The sequence below is a fragment of the Neoarius graeffei genome, chromosome 9 (assembly GCF_027579695.1).
Source record: "Neoarius graeffei isolate fNeoGra1 chromosome 9, fNeoGra1.pri, whole genome shotgun sequence".
NCBI lineage: Eukaryota > Metazoa > Chordata > Actinopteri > Siluriformes > Ariidae > Neoarius > Neoarius graeffei.
This window is the reverse complement of record NC_083577.1, coordinates 90,331,767-90,348,140: the sequence shown is the minus strand read 5'-3', so window position 1 is coordinate 90,348,140 and position 16,374 is coordinate 90,331,767.

The window sequence follows — 16,374 nt, the reverse complement described above, 5'->3', positions numbered from 1 at the left end:
TCAGATATATTCCATTCAGCTACTCATCTTTGACTTGTTCAGTATCATGCTAGCTGAATGGAATATATCTGATAGACCACTCAACACCAGCCAATATTATTTAAATTGTTGGATCATTAATATGTTAATGAGCTCTGCTCTGATTGGCCGGTTTGTAGCTGGTGTGCATCATTAGGGCGTCATTCAGGCGTCATTCAGGCGTCATTAGGGCATGATCGTCCACAGCGACTGTGTCTATGGTCTACGGTGTGCTCTGGGAAATGCAGTCTGGAAAAACATTCTGGTTGGACATGGCAGTAGATTTATATGACAACACAGACTGCTTTGCATGAAACACAAACAGCCTCTGTGTACTGAAGCTAAGAGGTTATGCTGTAATGATGCTCGCTACTTGGAACTTGTTAGTAGCTAACGTTATCCATCCAGTACTAGATACTTACCTCCACCTCTGGTTTTCTGACTGAAAGTGGGGTCCCAGTGTACTCTGTGCAGTGAAAGCCAGGGAGCTCCAACACAGTGTTCATAGTCATTAACTCATCTGTCCATAAGGCCGATGAGTTATTACCATGGTGTGGCATATGTCTGTCCGTGCATCTGTTGTCCACAATTCAGTTAAATCGTATCTCCTCCATCAGTTCTCCACAGATTTCTGTTCCAATTGGTTTGTTTAAAAGAACTGATCACTCCACACAAAACTTGATGGTTGTTTTCTCAAATTTTTTGCTAAAGAGTGACTAATTAGGTCAAATTAATGAATTTTCCAGGCCTTTCACTAGAATTGTATCTCCTCTCTCATTTTTCATCCAATCCCAGTTCTGATTGATGTTTTGGGTCGATCTTCTCTTGGGGAACAAAACGGTTGTTTGTTTGTTGATTTTCCTGTTGTCAGAAATTTGTTTACAACTTTGTTTATTTTCAGTTAAATTGTGTCTCCTCCCTCAGTTCTCAATGGATTTCAGTTCTGATTGTTTTGTTTAAAAGAACTTGACCTTCTGCACAAAACTTGGTCATGGTTTTGTCAATTTTTTGCTCACAAATTAGTCATTAGGTCAACTTAACACATTTTCTCCTGACGAGAATTGTATCTCCTCTCTCCTTTCTCATCTGATTCCACTTCTGATTGATGTTTCGGGTCGATCTTCCCTTGGGAAACAAAATTTAGTCCTGTATTGATTTTCCTGTTGTAAACAGTTTGTCGTGGAGGTTGGTCCTCTCTCACATGGTCACATTTCAGTTCTGTTTGATGTTTTGGTCATCATGGTTGGTTTGATGGTGGGCCAGTTGAGCAACTATGTCCTTGACATTCTGGTTTCATTTAATCAAAGTATTGTACTTCTTCCCAGTCCTTTTTCGAACAATGTGTGGTGTTTTGTAATGTCTTAGCTCTTTATGTTATTTTATTTATTTTTTTTTAATTTCTCGTTTTCTTTCTTTTGTATGTACAAATAGTTACATACTTTTTTATACATGTTCGAAATAAATAAATTCATTCATTCAATTCATTCATGTCTCATTGAAGCAGATGCAGTTGAAAAATTCTTTGTTGTTATTACCAGCAGTTCCAATTTGTCCATTCTGTTGCTGAATGAGTGTACATTGGAGACAAGTATGCTGGGGAGTGCTGTTCAAAAGCCACATCTTTGAGGTATCATCAGCACACCACTGTGTCTCCTACATGCTCCCCACCTCAGCATTACTTTGATATGGGAGCATGGCTGCTGATTCCCTCAATGAGGGTGTCATTGTTATGTTCTTCACAATACCTGTAGAAGTGTTGGAGTTTTGGCTGTGTAGGTCATAGATAGATAGATAGATAGATAGATAGATAGATAGATAGATAGATAGATAGATAGATAGATAGATAGTCAGTCAGTCACGAGCCAGCCGGGAACATCTAGGTCCTAATCTGATATTTCACTCCATTCCCTCGTTTTTCCCTGCACTGCAGCCAGCACACCTGTCTCTCATCAGCTCATCCACAACTCTATTTTATACCACTCAGATATTCATTTGGCATGGGATTGTCTTCGCCTCAGGATATGGGTTTTTTTGCCCGTTTTCCTCCCTGGTTTTTGTATTCAATTATTTTGTCACTTTACTGGAATATTTCGCTCTTCCGTGGATATTTTTATCTTTATATTGGTGTAGAAATAGTTAAGGTGGGTGGAGCACAGAAGCACGGCAGGCCAGAACTGAGTTCTCACAAAACTTTTATTTTAGCTTTTCAGCTTCTCATTTCACTTGCCCAAACACATGCACACCAGTGTCCAGGTCGGAGAAGAGCTCCCTTCCTCTGCTCTCCCTCTCCACTTATAGGGCACAGTCACTGGGGAAGACACACAAACAGATTAATTCCCGTCAGGTCCAATGATTCTGCCACTTACCTTCCCTGACTCCACCCTCCATTCACAGACCGACGCTTGACCACACCCCCACTGCCACATACCCCCACCGCCCGACTCAGGCCGGGGAGCCATCCAGCCTGCAGCTGACTCCCCCCCCTTGATGGGAGAGGAAATCCGCCATGACCATCTGTGCCCCTGGCCTGTGGACCACCTCGAACTGAAACGGCTGGAATGCCAGATACCAACAGGTGATCCGTGCGTTGGCATCCTTCATGCGGTAGAGCCACTGCATGGGCGTGTGGTCCAAACAGAGGGTGAAAGGGCGCCCCAGCAGGTAGTAGTGGAGGGCGAGGACCGCCCACTTGATGGCGATGCATTCCTTTTCGATTGTGCTGTACCTGCCCTCACGCACCGATAGCTTCTGGCTGATGTACAGCACTGGGTGTTCCTCCCCCTCCACCTCCTGGGACAGAACAGCCCTCAGTCCGACACATCTGTCTGCAAAATAAAGGGGAGAGAAAAGTCAGAGGAGTGTAACAGTGGCCCCCCACACAGTGCAGCCTTTACCTCTAAGAAAGCCCACTGGCATTGCTCCGTCCACTGGACCGGATCTGGTGCTCCCTTTTTAGTGAGATCAGTCAGCGGGCTGGTGATGTCTGAATTATGTTCTTGAGGGTGTGATTGAACTATTCGACTAAGCCATCCGTTTGTGGGTGATAAACGCTGGTGCAAATAGGCTTAATTCCCAGTAACTCATACAGTTCGCGCAGTGTGCGTGACATAAATGTAGTGCCTTGATCAGTCAGAATCTCTTTGTGGATTCCGACTGGGGAGATGACGCGGAAGAGTGCTTCTGCAATACTACATGCTGAGATATTGCGAAGAGGCACTGCTTCCGGATATCACATTGCATAGTCCACCAAAACTAAAATAAAACGATATCCTCGTGTTGACCGATCTAATGGCCTGACGAGATCCATCCCAATTCTTTCGAACGGGGTCTCGATTAATGGCAGAGGGCGCAAAGGCACTTTTGGAATGGCTGCTGGATTTACTAACTGGCATTCGCAGCACGCCATACACCACCTACGGACATCGCCGCGAATCCCTGGCCAATAGAACCAGGCCATTATTCAGGCTAGTGTCTTATCCTGCCCCAAGTGTCCGGCCATGGGATTAAAGTGAGCCTCCTGGAATATAAATTCCCGGTGGCTCTTTGGGATTAAAAGCTGTGTTATCGGTTCCTTAGTCTGAGTGTCCTGCGTCACTCCGTATAACCTATCCTTAATAATGGAGAAATAGGGGAAGGACGGGGTGGCGTTTGGCTGGAGCATTTGACCATTGATTACTCTCACTTCGTCAAACACATGCTGCAGAATTTCGGCTCGCGACTGCTCCAACGGGAAATCCGTGAGGGATTCCCCAAGAGAGGGAGGAGGAGCCTGCTGCTCCTCACTCTGACGCGGTGATGATGTAGACGGCTCTGTGACAGCTGCTCCCGCCAATGCCACACCGGAACCTCCCCCCGCCAAATTATGGCAGGCCCCACTCTTCACTAAATGTGCCATTAATTCCCTAAATCCCAGCCAATCAGTCCCCAAAATTATTGAGTAGGTAAGGCGAGGATTAACCGCCACCTGTACTCTAAATTTCTCCCTACGAAATAGAATGTGGACTGACACTAAAGGGTAGTTGTGAACATCCCCATGCACACACAACACCTTCACCAATTGTGCTCTCCCTAATGCCTCATCTTGCACCAGGCTTTGGTGGATTGAGGTCTGATTACAGCTGGAGTCCACCAAAGCCTGATACGTATCCTCTTGGATACTCACCGGTATGCAATATACTCTGGCCTGATTGAGGGCGGTCCCTAGCACATCAGGGATCCAGACCACTGTGCCCACCTCCATCGCCAAGCACTGATGCTGGAGGTGCCCCGGCTCCCCGCAGCACCAGCAAACTGGCCCAGGCTCTCCCTCTGCACCAGTGTTCCGGAGCTCACTCACCTGAAGGGGGGAAGACCCAAACACAGAAGTAGGAAACGGTAGGGCACCGCGGGTGCGGCAGACCAGCTGGGGTGGAGCTGGCCCCTGCACCCGCAGTGGGGGAATGGGGCAAGGACGAGGAACAGAAGGGGAGAGAGAGAAGAGAGGGGAGAAGAGGAGACACGCTGTCCTGCCATCGGAACAGCCGCCATATGGTCCTCCGACAGCTCGATGGCCTGATCCAGCGATGCCAGGCGATGGCACTGGACCCACTCTGCTGTTCCTTCCGGAAGTCGGGCGATGAATTGTTCCAGCGCCACCAGGTCGATGATTCCCTTGGCATCATGGTTGTCAGCCCTCAGCCACCACCAGCAGGCATCCCGGAGTTGCTGACCAAATGCAAATGGCCGGCCAACCTTCTCCAGGCACAGCATGTGGAAGTGCTGCCGTTGCTGCTCCGGGGTGCACCCCACACATTGGAGGACGGCCCTGCGGAGGTCGGCGTAGACCAGCCGGCTGTCAGCAGGGAGCTGTAGTATGGCCAGCTGTGCCTCGCCCATTAGCAGGGGGAGGAGGCGTGCTGCACGCTGTTCCACTGGCCAACCCCATGCCTCTGCTGCCTGCTCAAAAAGAGCGAGGAAGGCTTCGGGGTCATCATGTGGACCCATCTTCGTTAGGGTGAGGTGGGGAGGGTCCGCAGCAGTGGTGATGATGGACCCCACAGACACAAGCAGGTGCCGGAATGCCTGATGATCTTCCTGCTGCGCCAGCACCAGGGCTTCAAACCGTTGTTCCTGCTCCTTCCGGAGGGCGACCAGCGCCTGGTGCTGGCTCTGTTGGGCCGTGGCGAGGGCATGGACCAGGTCCTTGAAGGGGGAGGACTCCATGAGGCTGTTCTCTTCTGTACTTTGTCCCGGGTTTCGGCACCACTGTAGAAATAGTTAAGGTGGGTGGAGCACAGAAGCACAGCAGGCCAGAACTGAGTTCTCACAAAACTCTTTTATTTTAGCTTTTCAGCTTCTCATCTCGCTCACCCAAACACACGCACACCAGTGTCCAGGTTGGGGAAGAGCTCCCTTCCTCTGCTCTCCCTCTCCACTTATAGGGCACGGTCAGTGGGGAAGACACACAAACACAGATTAATTCCCATCAGGTGCAGTGATTCTGTCACTTACCTTCCCTGACTCTGCCCTCCATTCACAGAACAATGATTGACCACACCCCCACTGCCACAATTGGGTCTGTGAGCACACTTTTTCCCAACATGGAAACTCTTTGAACTTTGGAACTTATAAACTGTGTTCTTTGAACTGAGAGGTCTTTCTTGTTGCAGGGCTGCGTTTCTGGACTCAGTCATGCTTTTTCCCTTTTTTTTTGCTCGTTTGGCAGCTGATCTCTAATCTCTGTTTTTTCCCTAATTACCCTTTCCTGCATTTCTCCCATCGGCTCCTCCCTTCCACTCCTTCACCATTCAGATTAAGACCTGCCTTCTTTGCTCCAAGTGCACATGAGTCTGCTTTTGGGTCTAGACTACTCCCATTGCTGTTTGGCCATGACAGAACAATCCCACCAGAGGAATGGACCCAGCAGACTTAGAAACAGTTAGAGTTGATTTGACCAAACAAGGCTTTATTCTGGGTTATCACCAGCAGGCGATTGCAGCTGTCCATCAGAGCTTAACATCCATCACAGACACTTTACAGAAACTCTCCTTTCAGATGGAGAGCCTTCAGAATACCATCTCCAGTCAAACAGAACCTGCACCAGTCAGCTCGCCCATTGCTCTAACAATCGTTCCAGCTCCACAGCCCCTCAGAGAGCCATGTCTGCCTGCCCCACAGCCTCACGATGGGGAGCCTGGGACCTGTCACTCATTCCTATCCCAGTGCTCCTTGTCAATGGAACTCCAAGCCTCTGCTTTCCCTTCCGAGAGCTCTCGAGTCGGCTATGTCATCACACTTCTGACTGGTCAGGCTCAGGAGTGGGGAACAGCAGTCTGGGACACTGGGTCTCCTTGCTGTGCAAGTTTCAAGGAATTCTTTGAGAAGATGCAAAAGGTTTTCGACTGCTCACTCAAGGGTAATAGAAATAGAATAGAATAGAATAGAATGCCTTTATTGTCACTATACACATGTACAATGAGATTAAAAACAACTCCAATCACAGTGCAAACAGCATAAAAATATGCAATATAAACACAGAACAAAGAATATAGTGAAAAAAGGGGTGCTATTTACAGTGTTGTGTTCCACATTATGGAGTGGGGTATTGCACATGATAAGTATTGCACAGAGAGAGTCCGGGTATTGCGCAGTGTTGTTTTTGGCAGCCATTTTTGATTTAGATTTAGTCTTAGTCTTTTGGACGAAATGCTTATTAGTTTAAGTTATATTTTAGTCAATTCTATCCTTGATAGTTTTGGTCTAGTTTTAGTCGACGAAAACTAAAAGGGTTTTAGTCCAGTTTTAGTCATTCATTTTAGTCAAAAAAATAATTACTTTAAAAAATTAAATTAGGCCAATACAAAGATAGGAAATTGTAATCGAGGTTGACAGGTTGTGCATAACATACTCTCATTATAAACGCTGTCTTGTGTGCATGCTCTCTACATAAACGCTGTCTAGTGTGCATGCTCTCTACATAAACGCTGTCTAGTGTGCATGCTCTCTACATAAACGCTGTCTAGTGTGCATGCTCTCTACATAAATACTGTCTAGTGTGCATGCTTTCTACATAAACACTGTCTAGTGTGTATGCTCTCTACATAGTGTGTATGCTCTCTACATAAACGCTGTCTAGCGTGCATGCTCTCTACATAAACGCTGTCTAGTGTGCATGCTTTCTACATAAACGCTGTCTAGTGTGTATGCTCTCTACATAAACGCTGTCTAGTGTGCATGCTCTCTACATAAACGCTGTCTAGTGTGCATGCTCTCTACATAAACGCTGTCTAGTGTGCATGCTCTCTACATAAACGCTGTCTAGTGTGCATGCTCTCTACATAAAGACTGTCTAGTGTGCATGCTTTCTACATTAACGCTGTCTAGTGTGTATACTCTCTACATAAACGCTGTCTAGTGTGCATGCTCTCTACATAAATGCTGTCTAGTGTGCATGCTCTCTACATAAACGCTGTCTAGTGTGCATGCTCTCTACATAAACGCTGTCTAGTGTGCATGCTCTCTACATAAATGCTGTCTAGTGTGCATGCTCTCTACATAAATGCTGTCTAGTGTGCATGCTCTCTACATAAACGCTGTCTAGTGTGCATGCTCTCTACATAAACGCTGTCTAGTGCGCATGCTCTCTACATAAACGCTGTCTAGTGCGCATGCTCTCTACATAAACGCTGTCTAGTGTGCATGCTCTCTACATAAACGCTGTCTAGTGTGCATGCTCTCTACATAAACGCTGTCTAGTGTGCATGCTGTCTACATAAACGCTGTCTAGTGTGCATGCTCTCTACATAAACGCTGTCTAGTGTGCATGCTCTCTACATAAACGCTGTCTAGTGTGCATGCTGTCTACATAAACGCTGTCTAGTGTGCATGCTCTCTACATAAATACTGTCTAGTGTGCATGCTTTCTACATTAACGCTGTCTAGTGTGTATGCTCTCTACATAGTGTGTATGCTCTCTACATAAACGCTGTCTAGCGTGCATGCTCTCTACATAAACGCTGTCTAGTGTGCATGCTTTCTACATAAACGCTGTTTTGTGTGCATGCTCTCTACATAAATGCTGTCTAGTGTGCATGCTCTCTACATAAACGCTGTCTAGTGTGCATGCTCTCTACATAAACGCTGTCTAGTGTGCATGCTCTCTACATAAACGCTGTCTAGTGTGCATGCTGTCTACATAAACGCTGTCTAGTGTGCATGCTCTCTACATAAATACTGTCTAGTGTGCATGCTTTCTACATTAACGCTGTCTAGTGTGTATGCTCTCTACATAGTGTGTATGCTCTCTACATAAACGCTGTCTAGCGTGCATGCTCTCTACATAAACGCTGTCTAGTGTGCATGCTTTCTACATAAACGCTGTTTTGTGTGCATGCTCTCTACATAAATGCTGTCTAGTGTGCATGCTCTCTACATAAACGCTGTCTAGTGTGCATGCTCTCTACATAAACGCTGTCTAGTGTGCATGCTCTCTACATAAACGCTGTCTAGTGTGCATGCTTTCTACATTAACGCTGTCTAGTGTGCATGCTCTCTACATAAACGCTGTCTAGTGTGCATGCTCTCTACATAAATGCTGTCTAGTGTGCATGCTCTCTACATAAACGCTGTCTAGTGTGCATGCTCTCTACATAAACGCTGTCTAGTGTGCATGCTCTCTACATAAACGCTGTCTAGTGTGCATGCTTTCTACATTAACGCTGTCTAGTGTGCATGCTCTCTACATAAACGCTGTCTAGTGTGCATGCTCTCTACATAAACGCTGTCTAGCATGCATGCTCTCTACATAAACGCTGTCTAGTGTGCATGCTTTCTACATAAACGCTGTCTAGTGTGCATGCTCTCTACATAAACGCTGTCTAGTGTGCATGCTCTCTACATAAACGCTGTCTAGTGTGCATGCTCTCTACATAAACGCTGTTTAGTGTGCATGCTCTCTACATAAACGCTGTCTAGTGTGCATGCTCTCTACATAAACGCTGTCTAGTGTGCATGCTCTCTACATAAACGCTGTCTAGTGTGCATGCTCTCTACATAAACGCTGTCTAGTGTGCATGCTCTCTACATAAACGCTGTCTAGTGTGCATGCTTTCTACAATAACGCTGTCTAGTGTGCATGCTCTCTACATAAATACTGTCTTGTGTGCATGCTCTCTACATAAACGCTGTCTAGTGTGCATGCTCTCTACATAAACGCTGTCTAGTGTGCATGCTCTCTACATAAACGCTGTCTAGTGTGCATGCTTTCTACATTAACGCTGTCTAGTGTGTATGCTCTCTACATAGTGTGTATGCTCTCTACATAAACGCTGTCTAGTATGCATGCTCTCTACATAAACGCTGTCTAGTGTGCATGCTCTCTACATAAACGCTGTCTAGTGTGCATGCTCTCTACATAAACGCTGTCTAGTGTGCATGCTCTCTACATAAACGCTGTCTAGTGTGTATGCTTTCTACATTAACGCTGTCTAGTGTGTATGCTCTCTACATAAATACTGTCTTGTGTGCATGCTTTCTACATTAACGCTGTCTAGTGTGTATGCTCTCTACATAGTGTGTATGCTCTCTACATAAACGCTGTCTAGTATGCATGCTCTGTACATAAACGCTGTCTAGTGTGTATGCTCTCTACATAGTGTGCATGCTCTCTACATAAACGCTGTCTAGTGTGCATGCTTTCTACAATAACGCTGTCTAGTGTGCATGCTCTCTACATAAATACTGTCTTGTGTGCATGCTCTCTACATAAACGCTGTCTAGTGTGCATGCTCTCTACATAAACGCTGTCTAGTGTGCATGCTCTCTACATAAACGCTGTCTAGTGTGCATGCTTTCTACATTAACGCTGTCTAGTGTGTATGCTCTCTACATAGTGTGTATGCTCTCTACATAAACGCTGTCTAGTATGCATGCTCTCTACATAAACGCTGTCTAGTGTGCATGCTCTCTACATAAACGCTGTCTAGTGTGCATGCTCTCTACATAAACGCTGTCCAGTGTGCATGCTCTCTACATAAACGCTGTCTAGTGTGTATGCTTTCTACATTAACGCTGTCTAGTGTGTATGCTCTCTACATAAATACTGTCTTGTGTGCATGCTTTCTACATTAACGCTGTCTAGTGTGTATGCTCTCTACATAGTGTGTATGCTCTCTACATAAACGCTGTCTAGTATGCATGCTCTCTACATAAACGCTGTCTAGTGTGCATGCTCTCTACATAAACGCTGTCTAGTGTGCATGCTCTCTACATAAACGCTGTCTAGTGTGCATGCTCTCTACATAAACGCTGTCTAGTGTGCATGCTCTCTACATAAACGCTGTCTAGTGTGCATACTCTCTACATAAACGCTGTCTAGTGTGCATGCTTTCTACATAAACGCTGTCTAGTGTGTATACTCTCTACATAAACGCTGTCTAGTGTGCATGCTCTCTACATAAACGCTGTCTAGTGTGCATACTCTCTACATAAACGCTGTCTAGTGTGCATGCTCTCTACATAAACGCTGTCTAGTGTGTATACTCTCTACATAAACGCTGTCTAGTGTGCATGCTCTCTACATAAACGCTGTCTAGTGTGCATGCTCTCTACATAAACGCTGTCTAGTGTGCATGCTCTCTACATAAACGCTGTCTAGTGTGCATGCTCTCTACATAAACGCTGTCTAGTGTGCATACTCTCTACATAAACGCTGTCTAGTGTGCATGCTCTCTACATAAACGCTGTCTAGTGTGCATGCTCTCTACATAAACGCTGTCTAGTGTGCATGCTCTCTACATAAACGCTGTCTAGTGTGTATACTCTCTACATAAACGCTGTCTAGTGTGCATGCTCTCTACATAAACGCTGTCTAGTGTGCATGCTCTCTACATAAACGCTGTCTAGTGTGCATGCTCTCTACATAAACGCTGTCTAGTGTGCATGCTCTCTACATAAACGCTGTCTAGTGTGTATGCTCTCTACATAAACGCTGTCTAGTGTGCATGCTCTCTACATAAACGCTGTCTAGTGCGCATGCTCTCTACATAAACGCTGTCTAGTGCGCATGCTCTCTACATAAACGCTGTCTAGTGCGCATGCTCTCTACATAAATGCTGTCTAGTGTGCATGCTCTCTACATAAACGCTGTCTAGTGTGCATGCTCTCTACATAAACGCTGTCTAGTGTGCATGCTTTCTACATTAACGCTGTCTAGTGTGCATGCTCTCTACATAAACGCTGTCTAGTGTGCATGCTCTCTACATAAATGCTGTCTAGTGTGCATGCTCTCTACATAAACGCTGTCTAGTGTGCATGCTCTCTACATAAACGCTGTCTAGTGTGCATGCTTTCTACATTAACGCTGTCTAGTGTGCATGCTCTCTACATAAACGCTGTCTAGTGTGCATGCTCTCTACATAAACGCTGTCTAGTGTGCATGCTCTCTACATAAATGCTGTCTAGTGTGCATGCTCTCTACATAAACGCTGTCTAGTGTGCATGCTCTCTACATAAATACTGTCTTGTGTGCATGCTCTCTACATAAACGCTGTCTAGTGTGCATGCTCTCTACATAAACGCTGTCTAGTGTGCATGCTCTCTACATAAACGCTGTCTAGTGTGTATGCTTTCTACATTAACGCTGTCTAGTGTGTATGCTCTCTACATAGTGTGTATGCTCTCTACATAAACGCTGTCTAGTGTGCATGCTCTCTACATAAACGCTGTCTAGTGTGCATACTCTCTACATAAACGCTGTCTAGTGTGCATGCTTTCTACATAAACGCTGTCTAGTGTGTATACTCTCTACATAAACGCTGTCTAGTGTGCATGCTCTCTACATAAACGCTGTCTAGTGTGCATACTCTTTACATAAACGCTGTCTAGTGCGCATGCTCTCTACATAAACGCTGTCTAGTGTGCATGCTTTCTACAATAACGCTGTCTAGTGTGTATGCTCTCTACATAAATACTGTCTTGTGTGCATGCTCTCTACATAAACGCTGTCTAGTGTGCATGCTCTCTACATAAACGCTGTCTAGTGTGCATGCTCTCAACATAAACGCTGTCTAGTGTGTATGCTCTCTACATAAACGCTGTCTAGTGTGCATGCTCTCAACATAAACGCTGTCTAGTGTGCATGCTCTCTACATAAACGCTGTCTAGTGTGCATGCTCTCTACATAAACGCTGTCTAGTGTGCATACTCTCTACATAAACGCTGTCTAGTGCGCATGCTCTCTACATAAACGCTGTCTAGTGTGCATGCTTTCTACAATAACGCTGTCTAGTGTGTATGCTCTCTACATAAATACTCTTGTGTGCATGCTCTCTACATAAACGCTGTCTAGTGTGCATGCTCTCTACATAAACGCTGTCTAGTGTGCATGCTCTCAACATAAACGCTGTCTAGTGTGTATGCTCTCTACATAAACGCTGTCTAGTGTGCATGCTCTCTACATAAACGCTGTCTAGTGTGCATGCTCTCAACATAAACGCTGTCTAGTGTGTATGCTCTCTACATAAATACTGTCTTGTGTGCATGCTCTCTACATAAACGCTGTCTAGTGTGCATGCTCTCTACATAAACGCTGTCTAGTGCGCATGCTCTCTACATAAATACTGTCTTGTGTGCATGCTCTCTACATAAACGCTGTCTAGTGTGCATGCTCTCAACATAAACGCTGTCTAGTGTGTATGCTCTCTACATAAATACTGTCTTGTGTGCATGCTCTCTACATAAACGCTGTCTTGTGTGCATGCTTTCTACAATAACGCTGTCTAGTGTGTATGCTCTCTACATAAATACTGTCTTGTGTGCATGCTCTCTACATAAACGCTGTCTAGTGTGCATGCTCTCTACATAAACGCTGTCTAGTGTGCATGCTTTCTACATTAACGCTGTCTAGTGCGCATGCTTTCTACAATAACGCTGTCTAGTATGCATGCTCTCTACATAAATACTGTCTTGTGTGCATGCTCTCTACATAAACGCTGTCTAGTGTGCATGCTCTCTACATAAACGCTGTCTAGTGTGCATGCTTTCTACATTAACGCTGTCTAGTGTGCATGCTCTCTACATAAACGCTGTCTAGTGTGCATGCTCTCTACATAAATGCTGTCTAGTGTGCATGCTCTCTACATAAATGCTGTCTAGTGCGCATGCTCTCTACATAAACGCTGTCTAGTGTGCATGCTCTCTACATAAACGCTGTCTAGTGTGCATGCTCTCTACATAAATGCTGTCTAGTGTGCATGCTCTCTACATAAACGCTGTCTAGTGTGCATGCTCTCTACATAAACGCTGTCTAGTGTGCATGCTCTCTACATAAATGCTGTCTAGTGTGCATGCTCTCTACATAAACGCTGTCTAGTGTGCATGCTTTCTACATAAATGCTGTCTAGTGCGCATGCTCTCTACATAAATGCTGTCTAGTGCGCATGCTCTCTACATAAACGCTGTCTAGTGTGCATGCTCTCTACATAAGCGCTGTCTAGTGCGCATGCTCTCTACATAAATGCTGTCTAGTGTGCATGCTCTCTACATAAACGCTGTCTAGTGTGCATGCTCTCTACATAAACGCTGTCTAGTGTGCATGCTCTCTACATAAACGCTGTCTAGTGTGCATGCTTTCTACAATAACGCTGTCTAGTGTGTATGCTCTCTACATAAATACTGTCTTGTGTGCATGCTCTCTACATAAACGCTGTCTAGTGTGCATGCTCTCTACATAAACGCTGTCTAGTGTGCATGCTCTCTACATAAACGCTGTCTAGTGTGCATGCTTTCTACATTAACGCTGTCTAGTGTGTATGCTCTCTACATAGTGTGTATGCTCTCTACATAAACGCTGTCTAGTATGCATGCTCTCTACATAAATACTGTCTTGTGTGCATGCTCTCTACATAAACGCTGTCTAGTGTGCATGCTCTCTACATAAACGCTGTCTAGTGTGCATGCTCTCTACATAAACGCTGTCTAGTGTGCATGCTCTCTACATAAACGCTGTCTAGTGTGCATGCTCTCTACATAAACGCTGTCTAGTGTGCATGCTCTCTACATAAACGCTGTCTAGTGTGCATGCTCTCTACATAAACGCTGTCTAGTGTGCATGCTCTCTACATAAACGCTGTCTAGTGTGTATGCTCTCTACATAAACGCTGTCTAGTGTGCATACTCTCTACATAAACGCTGTCTAGTGTGCATGCTTTCTACATAAACGCTGTCTAGTGTGCATGCTCTCTACATAAACGCTGTCTAGTGTGCATGCTCTCTACATAAATGCTGTCTAGTGTGCATGCTGTCTACATAAACGCTGTCTAGTGTGCATGCTTTCTACATAAACGCTGTCTAGTGTGCATGCTCTCTACATAAATGCTGTCTAGTGTGCATGCTCTCTACATAAACGCTGTCTAGTGTGCATGCTTTCTACATAAACGCTGTCTAGTGTGCATGCTCTCTACATAAACGCTGTCTAGTGTGCATGCTCTCTACATAAACGCTGTCTAGTGTGCATGCTCTCTACATAAACGCTGTCTAGTGTGCATGCTCTCTACATAAACGCTGTCTAGTGTGCATGCTCTCTACATAAACGCTGTCTAGTGTGCATGCTCTCTACATAAACGCTGTCTAGTGTGCATGCTTTCTACAATAACGCTGTCTAGTGTGCATGCTCTCTACATAAATACTGTCTAGTGTGCATGCTTTCTACATTAACGCTGTCTAGTGTGTATGCTCTCTACATAGTGTGTATGCTCTCTACATAAACGCTGTCTAGTGTGCATGCTTTCTACATAAATACTGTCTTGTGTGCATGCTCTCTACATAAACGCTGTCTAGTGTGCATGCTTTCTACAATAACGCTGTCTAGTGTGCATGCTCTCTACATAAATACTGTCTAGTGTGCATGCTCTCTACATAGTGTGTATGCTCTCTACATAAACGCTGTCTAGTGTGCATGCTCTCTACATAAATACTGTCTTGTGTGCATGCTCTCTACATAAACGCTGTCTAGTGTGCATGCTCTCTACATAAACGCTGTCTAGTGTGCATGCTCTCTACATAAACGCTGTCTAGTGTGCATGCTCTCTACATAAACGCTGTCTAGTGTGTATGCTTTCTACATTAACGCTGTCTAGTGTGTATGCTCTCTACATAAATACTGTCTTGTGTGCATGCTTTCTACATTAACGCTGTCTAGTGTGCATGCTCTCTACATAAACGCTGTCTAGTGTGCATGCTTTCTACAATAACGCTGTCTAGTGTGCATGCTTTCTACAATAACGCTGTCTTGTGTGCATGCTTTCTACATAAACGCTGTCTAGTGTGCATGCTCTCTACATAAACGCTGTCTAGTGTGCATGCTCTCTACATAAACGCTGTCTAGTGTGCATGCTTTCTACATTAACGCTGTCTAGTGCGCATGCTTTCTACAATAACGCTGTCTAGTATGCATGCTCTCTACATAAATACTGTCTTGTGTGCATGCTCTCTACATAAACGCTGTCTAGTGTGCATGCTCTCTACATAAACGCTGTCTAGTGTGCATGCTCTCTACATAAACGCTGTCTAGTGTGCATGCTCTCTACATAAACGCTGTCTAGTGTGCATGCTCTCTACATAAATGCTGTCTAGTGTGCATGCTCTCTACATAAACGCTGTCTAGTGTGCATGCTCTCTACATAAATACTGTCTTGTGTGCATGCTCTCTACATAAACGCTGTCTAGTGTGTATGCTCTCTACATAGTGTGCATGCTCTCTACATAAACGCTGTCTAGTGTGCATGCTCTCTACATAAATACTGTCTTGTGTGCATGCTCTCTACATAAACGCTGTCTAGTGTGTATGCTCTCTACATAGTGTGCATGCTCTCTACATAAACGCTGTCTAGTATGCATGCTCTCTACATAAATACTGTCTTGTGTGCATGCTCTCTACATAAACGCTGTCTAGTGTGCATGCTCTCTACATAAACGCTGTCTAGTGTGCATGCTCTCTACATAAACGCTGTCTAGTGTGTATGCTCTCTACATAAACGCTGTCTAGTGTGCATACTCTCTACATAAACGCTGTCTAGTGTGCATGCTTTCTACATAAACGCTGTCTAGTGTGCATGCTCTCTACATAAACGCTGTCTAGTGTGCATGCTTTCTACATAAACGCTGTCTAGTGTGTATACTCTCTACATAAACGCTGTCTAGTGTGCATGCTCTCTACATAAACGCTGTCTAGTGTGCATACTCTCTACATAAACGCTGTCTAGTGCGCATGCTCTCTACATAAACGCTGTCTAGTGTGTATGCTCTCTACATAAACGCTGTCTAGTGTGCATACTCTCTACATAAACGCTGTCTAGTGTGCATGCTCTCTACATAAACGCT